Genomic DNA, 15,753 nt, shown 5'->3' on the forward strand with positions numbered 1-15,753 from the left:
TAATCAAAATATCATTATGCAAAGTTCAAAGATCAAAATAGAAGGCAACAAAAAAAAAAATGGTTGTAACACAAAAAGCAACCATGTTGCAATTCAAGTAAAACACTTTGCAGAAATATGAAGTTATCAAATGATATCATGCAAAGTTAAGCCAAAGCTCAAGGATCAAAAGAGTTAATGTAATATATATTGCATGAGTACATGCAATAGCTTCAGTTGGGGGGTATGTTGAGTCTTGAAAATGTCATTCATTTCCATTACACTTTCACTATTATGTCCATTATATCACCTCCATTTCACCTCCATTTCACTACTATGTCACCACATTCATCCCACTTTCATTATCATTGGGCCACTTTTATGTTTTTCCAATCTTTATTATTTCTAAGCCTTTTAAGTGAATTTGTGGTTAAACATTAGAAAATAATGTGCATATGCTTATATCTAACAAATGGGTTGAGATTGTTGACATGTGTAGGTTGAAAGGAGGCTTCTAGAAGACCCTTATGTGGCACCCCAAGGCCAAATTCGAATTTGAGTGGAAAGAATCATGGGATCATGAGGATATGTGTCACATCTCCTAATTGCATTGTAAGTCTAAGAAGACATGTGTCTTATCAGTTCCTATTTTGATTAGGACTCTAGAGGTAGAGGGAGAGATTCATGGATTCTCATTAATGAGATGGCTCTCATCTTTTTGTATAAATATGAGATCTCTCTCCTTCATTAGTTAGTCCTCTTTAGCTTAGAGTTTGGATTTCTTAAGTCTTTTTATCTTGTGAGTTTGTAGTTCTTCCTTGATGGCTTTTGAAAGCTTTGGAGAGCTTTGTTGTACTTTGTAATTTTGAAGAATTTGAATAAAGCTTTGATGTTCTCAACATGGAAGGAGATGTGAAGTAGATGTCATGGAGCACATTAGAATTTAAGGTAGAGTAGATTTCATTTTGTAATTTTGCTTTGATTTCATTATGTCATTTGATTGCTTTCAAGTTGGTAGATTAGATTTTTCGTTCATGCAAGTGTGTTCAATCGGTTGATTGTAGATTAGTGATGCACATAGCCTTTTAATGACTAATGACATGATAGAATCATCTTGTCCTCCTGGTGATTTATTTTCTGAGTTCTAATTCCAGCATTGTTATTTCAATCAGTTTTGTTTTGCTCATTTACTTTCCTACAATTTAGATATCATATTGCTTAACTTGTTCATGATTGCTTCCCATAAGGTAGATTGAGCTGAAGGGTAAAGGATCAGAAGAGTTGAAGTAGTGTGATTAGTTTCCTTTATGCAATTTAATTTCTTGCAATTTAGATATCATATTGCTTAACTTGTTCATGATTGCTTCCCATAAGGTAGATTGAGCTGAAGGGTAAAGGATCAAAAGAGTTGAAGTAGTGTGATTAGTTTCCTTTATGCAATTTAATTTCTTGCAATTTAGATATCATATTGCTTAACTTGTTCATGATTGCTTCCCATAAGGAAGATTGAGCTGAAGGGTAAAGGATCAGAAGAGTTGAAGTAGTGTGATGAATTAGTTGCTTTGCTTTCAGTCTTTGAGTTGCTTTAAGTTAAATTTTTACTTTCATTTTCATACAGCAGCAAGGATACTGGGTTTCATAGTCACTAGCTCATTGATTGGTTATTGCATTCTATTTTGATTGAAGTAGCTGCATATTTACACTTTTGTTTAAGTACTAATTCCATCAATAACATGTTTTAAGATCTTTTGAAGTGCTAAGTTTTGGAAGTTACCATTAGGGACATAGGCCTTGTCTTGAAATCTCTATCCATACTTGTCCTTTAAAAGTATTCTTAAGACCTTAGAATAGGATTTCCATTTGCATTACACTTTAGGAAACCAACAAGAACAAAACCCCAAAAACAACATAAACTATAAAACAACGAAGTAAGGAAAAGGTTAACTAAGCACATATGGTGCACCACACTTCATCAGTTTATGATACCCGAATTGATAATTTATGTAGAGCAATTTAAGACGTTAAATTGACTAGACATTTTGGCACCGTTGCCGGGGAAGTGTAATTAGGAGACCTTATTTCTTACATCTGAAAAAAATAAAAATTAATAATTCTTGAGTATGCTCTCCTCCTGCACTTTGTGTGATCTGGAGGATCAGAAAAAGAATTGTTATGTAAAAAAAAAAAGGAGACAAAATAAACTTCAACATTTCAATCGATTCAATAAAAAAAAAAATGAAAAAAAATGAAACTCAACTGCTTTGACAGGTTCAAATTGTCCAAAATTATCTGGTTATGGTTTGTAGTGGTCTTCAAAACACTGTATCTTGTTTTAATAAGGTTTTGCAACTTAGCTGCGGAAACTGCCCTGATTCCGCAGCTAGTTGAGAATTCCGCAACTGTTTTAAGGTTTAGCAGGTTACAAGCATCCATTGAAAAAATCGACCACATGGGCATCTCCAGAATTGTCCCGACATTGATCCTATCCTAGTCACCCAGCTCAGATAGAAAAAAAACCAGCTTATATAGCTATCTCTATTCCTAGCTTTCACTGTGGCTTCAATAAAAAAATCTACCTCCTTGATCAAGCTTTGGCCTGAAACAAACCTGCAACATAAAAAAAAAATGCACTAAATATATAAAAAAAAAAAAAAATTTGGATTGAAGCAAGGACTTTTTAGAAAAAAATCTAAAGCTATGAGCAGCACACGGGGGCTAGGTTGTAGAATTATAATTCACACTAAAAAAATGACACTGAACCCTGATCATGTCCACTCCCATGACAAAATAAAGACAAAAGCACATTAAGCTTTTTGTTAGGGGGAACGAATTGGGCCATGATGATGACCAGTGGTAGGAAGCTCGGCTGGCTAGCTGGCTGCTGCTTATGGGGGTTTAGTTGGGTGAACAGATTTATAGGCAAATGATAATTTTTTTTTTTCCATGAGGGAAACAACAAAAGCTTAACAGGCAAGTACTTGGACTCTTTTGAGGATTCGCTCTTCTTCTTCTTTTCATTGCTGAGAAAAGGTGAAAATTATGGTGGACAACTTGACATGTATGAGAATGCACAAATTCGTATCATCCAACCACTAATTCGGAAAATTTGCAGGCCGAATGCAGAACAATGAACATAATAACTCAGAAAAACGTCAAATTTCAAACACTCGATTTGCCCAAACAGAGACGAATTTGGAAAAACTAAAACATGGGTTTTTTTCCAGATGGGTCAATTAGATAACCCAGAAACCGTTTGAAGAAATTTGTGGCGTTCTGGGAGAAATCCTCGGTTCTTTGGAGCCTCTTTTTTGTCGCCGCGTGAAGAAAAACGGAATTTGAGTTAATTAACTGATAGTTTGATGTGTGATTGAATTCGGCGTGGCTGAAGAAGGGGAATTCCAATTTGGTTCTGTGTTGGCACCTACTCCACCTCTACCACATCTTCCACCCTTTTCCACCATGTCCTTTGCCCATATTCCACCCGTTGCAATTCATTAAAACCCGTTAAACAACAGTTCCAATCCAAGACGGCTCTCCATTACGTGATCTGGTTGGGTACGACTCTTCACAGCATCACTCTATTTTTAATTAATGATTATGGTATTCAGAATCTTGTCTAGGATTACTGCTAGTTTTCTAATAACTAAGGACAAAATGGACAGCTGTTTTATAAACGTGCTTGCATCCATTCTACAGCCACCCAATTTTAAAACTTTGTCGGATGCACTTTCTTCCCCTACCGTTCTATTGACCTCACGGCTTCATTTCCACCATGCTCACATAAACCTTCACCTCGTTTTGTTCTCTATTCCACCTCATTCCATGTACTTGTTCTCTGATATCCACTTACAGTTGCTGGTCTTCTTCATAAACCCTGACCATTTCTGCTAATTCAAATGAGTTTTAAAGAACAGAAGGAAGGATGGGAGGACTGTTGAGGGCAGAAACTTGAGTTAAATTCAGTTACATCCTCCATATTTTTTTTCCCTTTTCCACGAACACAACCACTCCATTTCACAGTATTTTCTACACTCTGTTTTCATTAGCTGCGGAATCCAACCACTTTCCGCAGCTGATTCAACTTTCCGCAGCTGGATTAACTTTCCGCAGCTGGCTCAACTTTCCGCAACTGGCTCAACTTTCTGCAGCTGGCTTAACTTTCCGCAGCTGTTTTGTTAAACTCTAGGTTGCAGGTGTCATCAAGCAAAACAAGCCACATGGGTAGCTGGGGGAATGTCAGTACATAAATGGTGTCCTATTCATTTGGTCAAATTTGATGAAAAAGACCCCGGTCAAAAGGAAGTCAAATTGTGTGTTATCACTAAGTCGCCACACTAAGTCGCTGCATGTCAAGAAAAAAAATAATAATTTTGAATCAATGAAATGAATAAGTTATTTGCTCAATTTTCTGAAGGTATTGATTAATTTTGGATTGATGATGAAAGATGAATGGATAACTTTTTATTCAAGATTTTTAGCTACAAAAACTGTGCACATTCCGCAGCTAAAGTCCAATTCCGCAGTTGTTCTCTAATTCCGCAACCAGAAAAACCTCATTATTCAAATCAGCCTATATTTTTCATACAAAATCAGATTTTGATGATTTAAATACCATTGGAAATATCTCAACAAGATCTACACAATGAGAAATCCATCATTTGAGTTTTAAATGGAAAATAATGAAATAAATTGCTAAAAAGAAGCAACATCAACTTGAGGCACTAATTCCAAATCAGGTATAAATTCTTTTGATTTTTCCTTTGAGAACTTGTTTCACTAATACAAATTCTTAAGTTTTGTGTGTAAATATCATAATTAGAGAGATTGACCATCTCTCTCCTTTGATAATCTTACATTCCATTGCAGAAGAAGTATTAGTTTTTTTTGCAGGTTCCAGGAGGAAGGAAAATGACTACAAGAGAATGGTGTCTCTCTAAGAGACCAATTTGTTTCATAAAAGGATGATCAACAACAAAGAGGAAATATGCTGATGCAAAATCAGATCCAAACACTTGAAAAACTTTCAGATACTATTGTCTCCATCACATCCATACTTCATAATAAACTATTCACCTCATTCCACTCCATATTTTCCATTTACATTCACATACACTTTCCATCTCTTTTTGTTCATTCATAACCCACAAATAAAAGCAAGAGGCTCATTCATATGCTTATTGCCCATTGTCATTTCTACTCTCCATTTCCATCTTCCATTTTCATCTTCCATTTCCTGTCATTTTCATTCTGCAAAAAAGCCCTGCTTCAATGCAAATTATTGAGTCCATAGTCCTTTGAGTCTAAGTTCTTTGTAAAAACACCTTGAGGCTTGCATGCCTTAATGGAAAGTCCTCATGCTGACAAACAATGGAAATACATTAATGTCCCTTGTTCTTTAAATCTTCTAGGTTACTCGACATCAACAAATTCATTCGTACCTAGCAAGATGTGTTTGGGCATCTTGACTCTCATTGTCATCAATGGTGAGAGTTCTAGTGTTGACTAGTGGCATCCATTAATGGCCACTAAGCCAACAATTTCCTACTATCTTCGACATCAGAACATCTTTTCACATAGTAGGAATTGTGTGATTGAGTTTTGAAGACGTGAAGACTATTATTTTCAGCATTTTGGAGCAGATTCAGTAAGTTTTAGTAGAAGCAATAAAAAGTCATCTTATCTCTCTATCCATGACTCCTCTTGTTCAGCCACTTGAAGAAGAATATGATCAGAATTTTTCAGCCACCACACATACAACTCATCCATTCCAAAGGGTAAGTGAAGGTATGTCATTTTCTAACTTTTGACCATAGAATTCCATAAAAAGCTAGAATGATAATTTTTGGAAAAACATTTCTCTTCCTCATTTCATAAAATTGTCAATACCATCAGTTGGGGGAGGGAGAATGCATTCATATTCATATCTTGTCATGTCCATATCATATTCAGGAGCTCACATACTTCCAACATATATTAATTATTACATTGCTATTATGAGCATACAATGGCTTTTGAAAAAGTGCTTAAAGGATAAATTGGATACAAACAAAATCATGGTTGTCACACAAGAACCAACCATCATGCAATCCAATAAAGATATACTTTGCAACAATAATCAAAATATCATTATGCAAAGTTCAAAGATCAAAATAGAAGGCAACAAAAAAAAAATGGTTGTAACACAAGAACCAACCATGTTGCAATTCAAGTAAAACACTTTGCAGAAATATGAAGTTATCAAATGATATCATGCAAAGTTAAGCCAAAGCTCAAGGATCAAAAGAGTTAATGTAATATATATTGCATGAGGACATGCAATAGCTTCAGTTGGGGGGTATGTTGAGTCTTGAAAATGTCATTCATTTCCATTACACATTCACTATTATGTCCATTATATCACCTCCATTTCACCTCCATTTCACTACTATGTCACCACATTCATCCCACTTTCATTATCATTGGGCCACCTTTATGTTTTTCCAATCTTTATTATTTCTAAGCCTTTTAAGTGAATTTGTGGTTAAACATTAGAAAATAATGTGCATATGCTTATACCTAACAAATGGGTTGAGATTGTTGACATGTGTAGGTTGAAAGGAGGCTTCTAGAAGACCCTTATGTGGCACCCCAAGGCCAAATTCGAATTTGAGTGGAAAGAATCATGGGATCATGAGGATATGTGTCATCTCCTAATTGCATTGTAACTCTAAGAAGACATGTGTCTTATCAGTTCCTATTTTGATTAGGACTCTAGAGGTAGAGGGAGAGATTCATGGATTCTCATTAATGAGATGGCTCTCATCTTTTTGTATAAATAGGAGATCTCTCTCCTTCATTAGTTAGTCCTCTTTAGCTTAGAGTTTGGAGTTCTTAAGTCTTTTTAGCTTGTGAGTTTGTAGTTCTTCCTTGATGGCTTTTGAAAGCTTTAGAGAGCTTTGTTGTACTTTGTAATTTTGAAGAATTTGAATAAAGCTTCGATGTTCTCAACATGGAAGGAGATGTGAAGTAGATGTCATGGAGCACATTAGAATGTAAGGTAGAGTAGATTTCATTTTGTAATTTTGCTTTGATTTCATTATGTCATTTGATTGCTTTCAAGTTGGTAGATTAGATTTTTCGTTCATGCAATTTTAATTCATGCAAGTGTGTTCAACCGGTTGATTGTAGATAGTGATGCACATAGCCTTTTAATGACTAATGACATGATAGAATCATCTTTTCCTCCTGCTGATTTATTTTCTGAGTTCTAATTCCAGCATTGTTATTTCAATCAGTTTTGTTTTGCTCATTTACTTTCCTACAATTTAGATATCATATTGCTTAACTTGTTCATGATTGCTTCCCATAAGGTAGATTGAGCTGAAGGGTAAAGGATCAGAAGAGTTGAAGTAGTGTGATTAGTTTCCTTTATGCAATTTAATTTCTTGCAATTTAGATATCATATTGCTTAACTTGTTCATGATTGCTTCCCATAAGGTAGATTGAGCTGAAGGGTAAAGGATCAGAAGAGTTGAAGTAGTGTGATTAGTTTCCTTTATGCAATTTAATTTCTTGCAATTTAGATATCACATTGCTTAACTTGTTCATGATTGCTTCCCATAAGGTAGATTGAGCTGAAGGGTAAAGGATCAAAAGAGTTGAAGTAGTGTGATTAGTTTCCTTTATGCAATTTAATTTCTTGCAATTTAGATATCATATTGCTTAACTTGTTCATGATTGCTTCCCATAAGGAAGATTGAGCTGAAGGGTAAAGGATCAGAAGAGTTGAAGTAGTGTGATGAATTAGTTTCTTTGCTTTCAGTCTTTGAGTTGCTTTAAGTTAAGTTTTTACTTTCTTTTTTCATACAGCAGCAAGGATACTGGGTTTCATAGTCACTAGCTCATTGATTGGTTATTGCATTCTATTTTGATTGAAGTAGCTGCATATTTACACTTTTGTTTAAGTACTAATTCCATAAATAACATGTTTTAAGATCTTTTGAAGTGCTAAGTTTTGGAAGTTACCATTAGGGACATAGGCCTTGTCTTGAAATCTCTATCCATACTTGTCCTTTAAAAGTATTCTTAAGACCTTAGAATAGGATTTCCATTTGCATTAGACTTTAGGAAACCAACAAGAACAAAACCCCAAAAACAACATAAACTATAAAACAATGAAGGAAAAGGTTAACTAAGCACATATGGTGCACCACACTTCATCAGTTTACGATACCCGGATTGATAATTTATGTAGAGCAATTTAAGACGTTAAATTGACTAGACATTTTGGCACCGTTGCCGGGGAAGTGTAATTAGGAGACCTTATTTCTTACATCTGAAAAAAAATTAATAATTCTTGAGTATGCTCTCCTCCTGCACTTTGTGTGATCTAGAGGATCAGAAAAAAATTTGTTATGTAAAAAAAAAAAAAGGAGACAAAATAAACTTCAACATTTCAATTGATTCAATAAATAAAAAAAATGAAAAAAAATGAAACTCAACTGCTTTGACAGGTTCAAATTGTCCAAAATTATTTGGTTATGGTTTTTAGTGGTCTTCAAAACACCGTATCCTGTTTTAATAAGGTTTTGCAACTTAGCTGCGGAAACTGCCCTGATTCCACAGCTAGTTGAGAATTCCGCAGCTGTTTTAAGGTTTAGCAGGTTACAAGCATCCATTGAAAAAATCGACCACATGGGCATCTCCAGAATTGTCCCGACATTGATCCTATCCTAGTCACCCAGCTCAGATAGAAGAAAACCAACTTATATAGCTATCTTTATTCCTAGCTTTCACTGTGGTTTCAATAAAAAAATCTGCCTCCTTGATCAAGCTTTGGCCTGAAACAAACCTGCAACATAAAAAAAAATGCACTAAAAAAAAAAAAAAAAAAAAAAAAGAGAAAAAAATTGGATTGAAGCAAGGACTTTTTAGAAAAAAATCTACACCACTTTCAGTTTCTACACGAAGGTGGGAGAGTGTTTCTATGGATTTCGTAGGAGGTCTTCCATTGTCAAAAAGAGGTCATGATTATTTGTATGTAGTTATGGATAGGTTCAACAAAATGTGTATTTTGATGCCCTGTAAAAAGAAAGTTACAGCTGAAAAAATTGCTCAATTATTCTTTCAAAATGTTTGGGTACATTTTGGTTTTCCCACATCCATTACTAGTGATTGACATTCTCACTTTGTTGGGAATGTTTTGTCAAGCTTGTGGGGATTCATGGACACCACATTGAAAAAGTTTATAGCCTTTCATCCACAAATAGATGGTCAAACAGAAGTGGTGAATAGAACATTGATACATCTTCTTCGTTGGTATTGTAACAAGCATCCTAAGTTGTGGGATGAACATTTTCACTATATTCTGCATGCTTACAACTGAGCCAAGCACTCTTCAACTCAAACTTCGCCTTTTGAAGCATGCTTGGGATACTTGCATAAATCTCCTTTGGATTTTATTTTTGGCAAATATGTTGCTATTGAAGGTCATAGCAACATAAAAAAAATCAAGTTCATTGAACAAATCCAATTAGTACACCAAAAGGTTCAAGAACAACTTGAGAAAAGCCAAGGAAAATACAAAGAAAGGCACGATAAGCATCATCAAGATCACAAGTTCCGAGTTGGTGATGAATTTTTCCTTCACATTAACAAAGAGAGGCTCTAAAGTGAAGGTAAAAAACTAAAACCAATTAGATATGGTCCATTCAGAATTTTGGAAAAGATTGGTAACAATGCCTACAGGTTGGATTTTCCTTCATATATGCAAATTTATGTTGTTGTTAATGTTGAGAATTTAAGGTTGTATGAGACTCCTTTGATTGGAGATCAAGGAGATAATATTCAAATTCCATCTATTGAAGACTTTTCTCCAAAATTCATTGATGAGCTTCAGCGAGACACTATACTTGATAGAAGAACAAGGACATCAAAAAGGGAAGTGTCAATTATCTTCGACTGGGGCTCAAGAGTAAAAATCCTTTAAAATCCAAATGGATAGAGGTTGGAAAGGTGAGGGAATTGTACCCTCACCTACTGGAAAATTGCAAGTGATCCTTTTGGCATCCAAAAGGCTTCCAATGGGGAGGAGTGATCAGGTGCTCAAAATTAGGCTCAAAACTCAAAGTGTCAAAATCTCGATAAACTAAGCTTTAGATCAAAGAGCTCTTCATTTTGATTCCAACAGTGTGAATGAAACTCGAATTTGAGCTCGTATGAGGAAGTTAGAGAAAGTCAAAGTTCAAGTTTGACTTGGACAGATGGTAGGAAAAGATTATGTGTTAAGGCCCTTTAGTGAATGGGGAAGCGCCAAGTGGCAGGCCACCATTGGCCCTCGCATTTCATAAATTTCATATCAGAGGCGGGCCGTGTTAAAGAATCATCCCTAAGCAAGGTCAGGGTTGTGATGTGATAAATCACAATCACACTTCGCAACAAGGAAGGCATTGCAGAAATCGCCCCCCAGCATACCTGGGTTGTGATGCGATGATCGCAATTGCAGATCACAATCGCACATCACAAAAGGCATAGTCCTGCATTATGTTACCCGTTGGTTCTCCACTGATTGCGATTTTCGAAAGGATCCCGGATGCGATGCAACTAAGGGTTACAGTTAATAGTACTGTCGGGTCTGCCATATTGCAATCACACATTGCCCCGCAGCATTCACAAACCATAAGACCGCCGGTTTTCTGCCGATTGTGATTTGCGATGGGATAGTTAGTGTCAACAGATTATGGACCGCCACAACGAAATTTTTGCTCAGTTAGAGCTTTTGGGAGCTAATTTGTAGGATCATACCGATTTGGAGCAATTTGTGGAGCGAATAGTGGGAAAACAAGGAGATGTCATAACTTCTTCATTTTTCCACCAAATTGGATGCAAAAATAGGCTAGATAGCCATTTTTGGACATTTTGGACTAATTGGAGCAGGTTTGAGAAGAATTTGAGTATTGTAAACATATATTTTTACACTTTTGAGCATAATAGAGAGGTCCAAGCCATTGGAAGTTGGACCAAGGAGACGTAGCCCAGGAGGGGTGAACTAATTTATCATGTGCTTGTTGTAATGTGTTTTTGATGATGTTCTGTACATGTTTATGCTGTTGTTCAATCTCTTATTTATGTTTAATTTCTCATAAAATTAACATAAAAACTCATCATTTCACTTGCAAAAATTCATGAATCCTTATACACAATGAAAGCATTTTGTTTATAATTTGAGGAGGATATTAGCACTATAATCTGGTATTCGAAATCATATCAGTTCACCCTATTGAAAGGAGGGGACATCCCTGCAAGGACAGATCGAGGAACTATGGAAGAAGATGTAGATCATCACTGCACAATTGCAACCATGGGACAAAGAAGCAGGGAAACTCTCACAGACCATGGAAGGTATGCTCAAGAGGATGTGGCAGATGCAGCGAACCATCGGCTTAGCAGCCAACAGGCCAACTATGGAAAAGTTGGTCGAAGAAGTTCGATAGACACCCGTTCAATGCACGAAGGCACTTCACCCAGTGAATTCTTCGTTCACTGGCTTGAAAGAAAAGATCTAGAGCGTACCATCGGAGTGACTCGAGGACTAGTCACGTAATTGTATTGGGGGCTTGTTGGGACGGGGTCCCCTGGGTAAATTTTGTTAAAACATTGTAAGTATCTACATTTTGAGGAGCGGAGCATGAGTAGCATGGATAAAATAGGAGTCAAGAGGTTTTAGGAAGGCCAAACCCCTTATATTCTGGTATTGTTTTGAGATCTGCCCATGGTTTGCAGACCATGTTATTGTAATAGAAAAGAGTATAAAAAGGTGTCTTAGCAGGTCTAAGGAAAGAATTACTTGATGGATGAAATAAATTTGAGTCTGTAATTGTATATATTTATGTGTTTTAGGCAAAGGGGAAGGCTCCTACAGCTGAGTGTGCAGATACCTTGGTAAGTCTGCAAATGAGTGAGCGAGCCCCTACAATTGTGTGCGTAGGGTATGGAAAGTTGTATAAGAAATATTTGAAGTAATAAAATGATATTTGAAGAAATTCTATGTCAATTTTTATGCACTTGTGTATTTTCTGTATTTACATGAACTGAATGATATTTATCTGTATTTTATCTTAATTACTTTGTGAAGATCTGGATCAACTCTTAGATGTTATTTCATACATGATTAGATGGTTACGCGAAGCTTATAACTCACTTTATATGAAAATCACTTGAATTTCATGAATAAGGATTTGCGAAGGTCATATCATAACTAAAATGGCAGGAAACACCTTAAACCACATGACATAGCCTTCTGGATGCATAATCCTAGCTCTAGCATCCCCCAATCTTGCCTCGGGTGAGACTACAGCCTATGCTATACCGGTTGTTTTCGAAATGGCCAATAGTGTAGGGTTTTGTTGGTTAGCGTAACTAAATCTGAAGTTGGATCCAAGCCCCCTCAAACCAACAAGGGGCTTTCTGAATTGGGGTGTTTTGACCAAGTTGTTGCTCCTTAGAAGGAGAAAAATTCTTCTTATTATTCTTTTTTTATTGCTAGTCGATTGTGCAAACTACACAGAGGTAACCATAGTAGTTAGAGAGGTAATAGGGCAAGTCATTATAGTTGAAGTGGGGGCACTAGTAATGGATAAATTAGAAACTTTCCCACTCAACTAATTTACATTAGTTGCAGTCATAGCAACAATGAGGCTGTCAAAGCACAGACTAGACTTCTCAGTGGTAGGAGTATTTGAAGTTTTAGTAGAATTAGGGATCAAGTCATAAAGGGTGCCTGATTGCGAATAGATAAGATTAGGATGTTGGGCACGTCGAATGATCTGATCTTCCGTAACAGCTCCAGACATGGAAACATCCTTCTAGATGGTAGGTAAAAGAGATTTTCAAAACCAATCGGCGAGAAGGTAATCTAGAATGATTGACTTTAATAACCCATGTTGACATCACCATTAATGGATATGGTTAGAGATATGGGTGGAAGTATTCTAGCACAAAGTGGTCAATAGTTTCATTCCAATTTCATAACCGATTAGTAATTAGAAATTCTTGAGAAATTCTGTAGCGAGGGTGTTAAAATTGTTAATAGAGGCACATGGAAATTTGATGTACCACTTGGCAGCGTTAATAGTGAGGGTGTGCAGGAAAATACTAAGTTAGACACTATTGTCAATAATGGAATTAGAAACACACCAAAGATGGTATGTAGTGACATGTGTCACCAGATCATCCCCTTGTTCTCCCTCAAACTTCAAAATGTTGGCAAGAATTTTGTGTGGGGTCATAGGCCACAACAAATTATGGTTGATGGGGTCATTCAACTTTTCCAAATTCAAGATGTCGAGAGTAGACAAAAATGGAAATGGGGTAGGTATCATCAAATTTGACTAGGGTATACTAGGATGACCTGGAGGACTAAGATTTCATCTATCAATTAGTTTTTGGCATGGTACATGGGTGTGGTCGAGTAATAATTTCCTTAAGGTGAAAGTGGATTCATATAAAGTGGCAGGCATAAGGCATGCCCCTAGCTTAATGGATATTACTAGTAAATTGGTTTCCCCTAAGATAGAGGTTTCACCCAACATGTATTGAGAGTTGAGTTGGGAGGCCCCACAGTGGTGTAGCATGTCCAGGATATGGAACACCGCTTGCCACATAAGGTGGGTTAGGCACGGGACTACCACCTTTCATGATAATGGAAGTACCACTAATAGGATAACAACCAATAGGGAAAGAATCAATTAAAGAGAGACCCGGTTGTATCACAGGTTGCATGGGTGCAGGAATTCCCCCATCTATCAAATAAGTACCATAAATAATACCCTTGTTGGGGGTTGAACTTAGTAGCAGATTATATCAAAAAGTATTATTGAAGGTTGGTGAACTAATAACACTTGTTAAGGTAAGGTTTGGAGGTCGAGGAGCTGATAAAAAAGGTGTAGGGATGGTAAGAGGCAAAAATTGTGACACATCACCCATAGTTGGGGTAGTCAAGGTTCCTAGATTCAGCATAGGATGAAAATTTGGATAACCGACAAATGGTGTAAAAACTAAAATAGGTGGGACATATGGTCATGGACCAAAAGTGTCCAAAAAATACCATGACTCACTAATATTCATTAGGATGTTTGAAGTAGAAAATGATAAAGACACAGTAGGCAAAGGTGTTATCTAAAGCAAAATAGGCTTAAGAGGATATGTAAGTGGAAAATTATAAGGAGGTACTAAACCTTCAGTAAAATGGTCCTCAGGTAGGATTGACTTTGGGTCAGTATGAAATGATTCAAAATTAGAAACTAGAGACTAATTCCCCTAAGTAACATGAGAATCTAACTCACTCATAAATTCCTCCACAGAAAGTGGAAGGAGACCCTGTAGTCATCGAGATTGGCGATGGGGTCCGGTGGTAGCCACGACGAATTATATAGATTTTATATTATTTTTATTAAATTATGTTCTTATATCATCTTACTAACCAAAATAGAACACTCCTAAAAATGAAAAAAAAAACTCTACAAGATCAACAGGCAATCAGACTTTGTCTGATAGTCACAACTAGCTGGAGATGAAACCCAGTATCGAAGGGCTATAAGAGAAAGTTGGTTGAAACTAGAAAATTACAATTACTCTTGAGCTTTTCCCAAACCTTGGTAAGAAGGGGCCAAGTACTATCGTGAAGATAAGCACCCTCCAAAAAAACCAAATACAAAGTAGGTTCGCCTATCTAGGTACCAGGGAATCCCACCCAAGTCACATTATATAAGTCCCTAGGGATATGGCCACTAAGTTCACCTCAAATCATAGACACCACCAGGGGGAACATGGTCATATACAATATGTTGTGTGGGAAGGATACATGAGTCCCCGATTCAACTCTGAAATTCCAAAAAGGATCAGTAGTACACTAAATACCCACCGAAATGCAATCAAAGGCGGGATACCTACTCTCACACTTTGATTGTAACAGCCCTAGTAAAAATTCCATGTAAAAATATATAAGACCATGGTTGATGTGACACGTATTCCAAGATGAATGGTGGGAAATACATCCTAGTGTGGGTGTTCATTTGGTTGTTTATGGATAAGGAAATTGGCAAAGGCAGTGAACAAGGCTTTGGAAAGAAAAAATGGCATTTTTGGCACATCTATTTATGAAAATAATGGAAATTAGTAGAAAAAGGAGGTGAAAGGTCACAAGTTGCATGTGAGGAGGAAAATGAAGGAAATAGAGGCCTCATTCATAAAAAGGCTTTTGAGGATTAGTTGGAAAGCTTGATCAGTTTAGTTTTGGAGCTCTCTTTTATTCTCTCTCTCTCTCTCTCACTCTTGGACACTTATAGTTTTCTTGGAGCACATTGGCCTTGGAGCAAGAAAGGAAAAGAAGGTAAGAGGAAGAAAAGATCAAGCAAGGAAAGGCAAGATCAAGCAGTTACAGTAGGCTTCATTGTAGGTATCGACTTTCATGTGTGTTTTCCTTAATAGATTTGACATGCATGGTATTGCATGTGGTTCTTTCCTATCATGGCATGGGTTTTGCCAGGTGTGATAGTGTTCTTCAACCTAGGCTTTCCATTTCCATATGGGTTTCTCATATTCGGTTAATGTGGGATGGTCGTACACATTTGAAGTTGAGTGGGGTGGATCTTCGAACTGTCAAACACATGGCCTAGTGGTCCCTAAATCGGACTATGGATCACAGTAAATCCATTGGCCTAGTAACCCCTGAACTGGATTGTGGGTTGCGGTAAAGTCAGATTGTGTGCCTCAGTGGGCCTAGGAATCCTTGTAAGT

The sequence above is a fragment of the Pinus tabuliformis genome, chromosome 1_2 (genome assembly GCF_031772625.1).
Source record: "Pinus tabuliformis cultivar Carrire ecotype Pingquan chromosome 1_2, CPIR1, whole genome shotgun sequence".
Lineage (NCBI taxonomy): Eukaryota > Viridiplantae > Streptophyta > Pinopsida > Pinales > Pinaceae > Pinus > Pinus tabuliformis.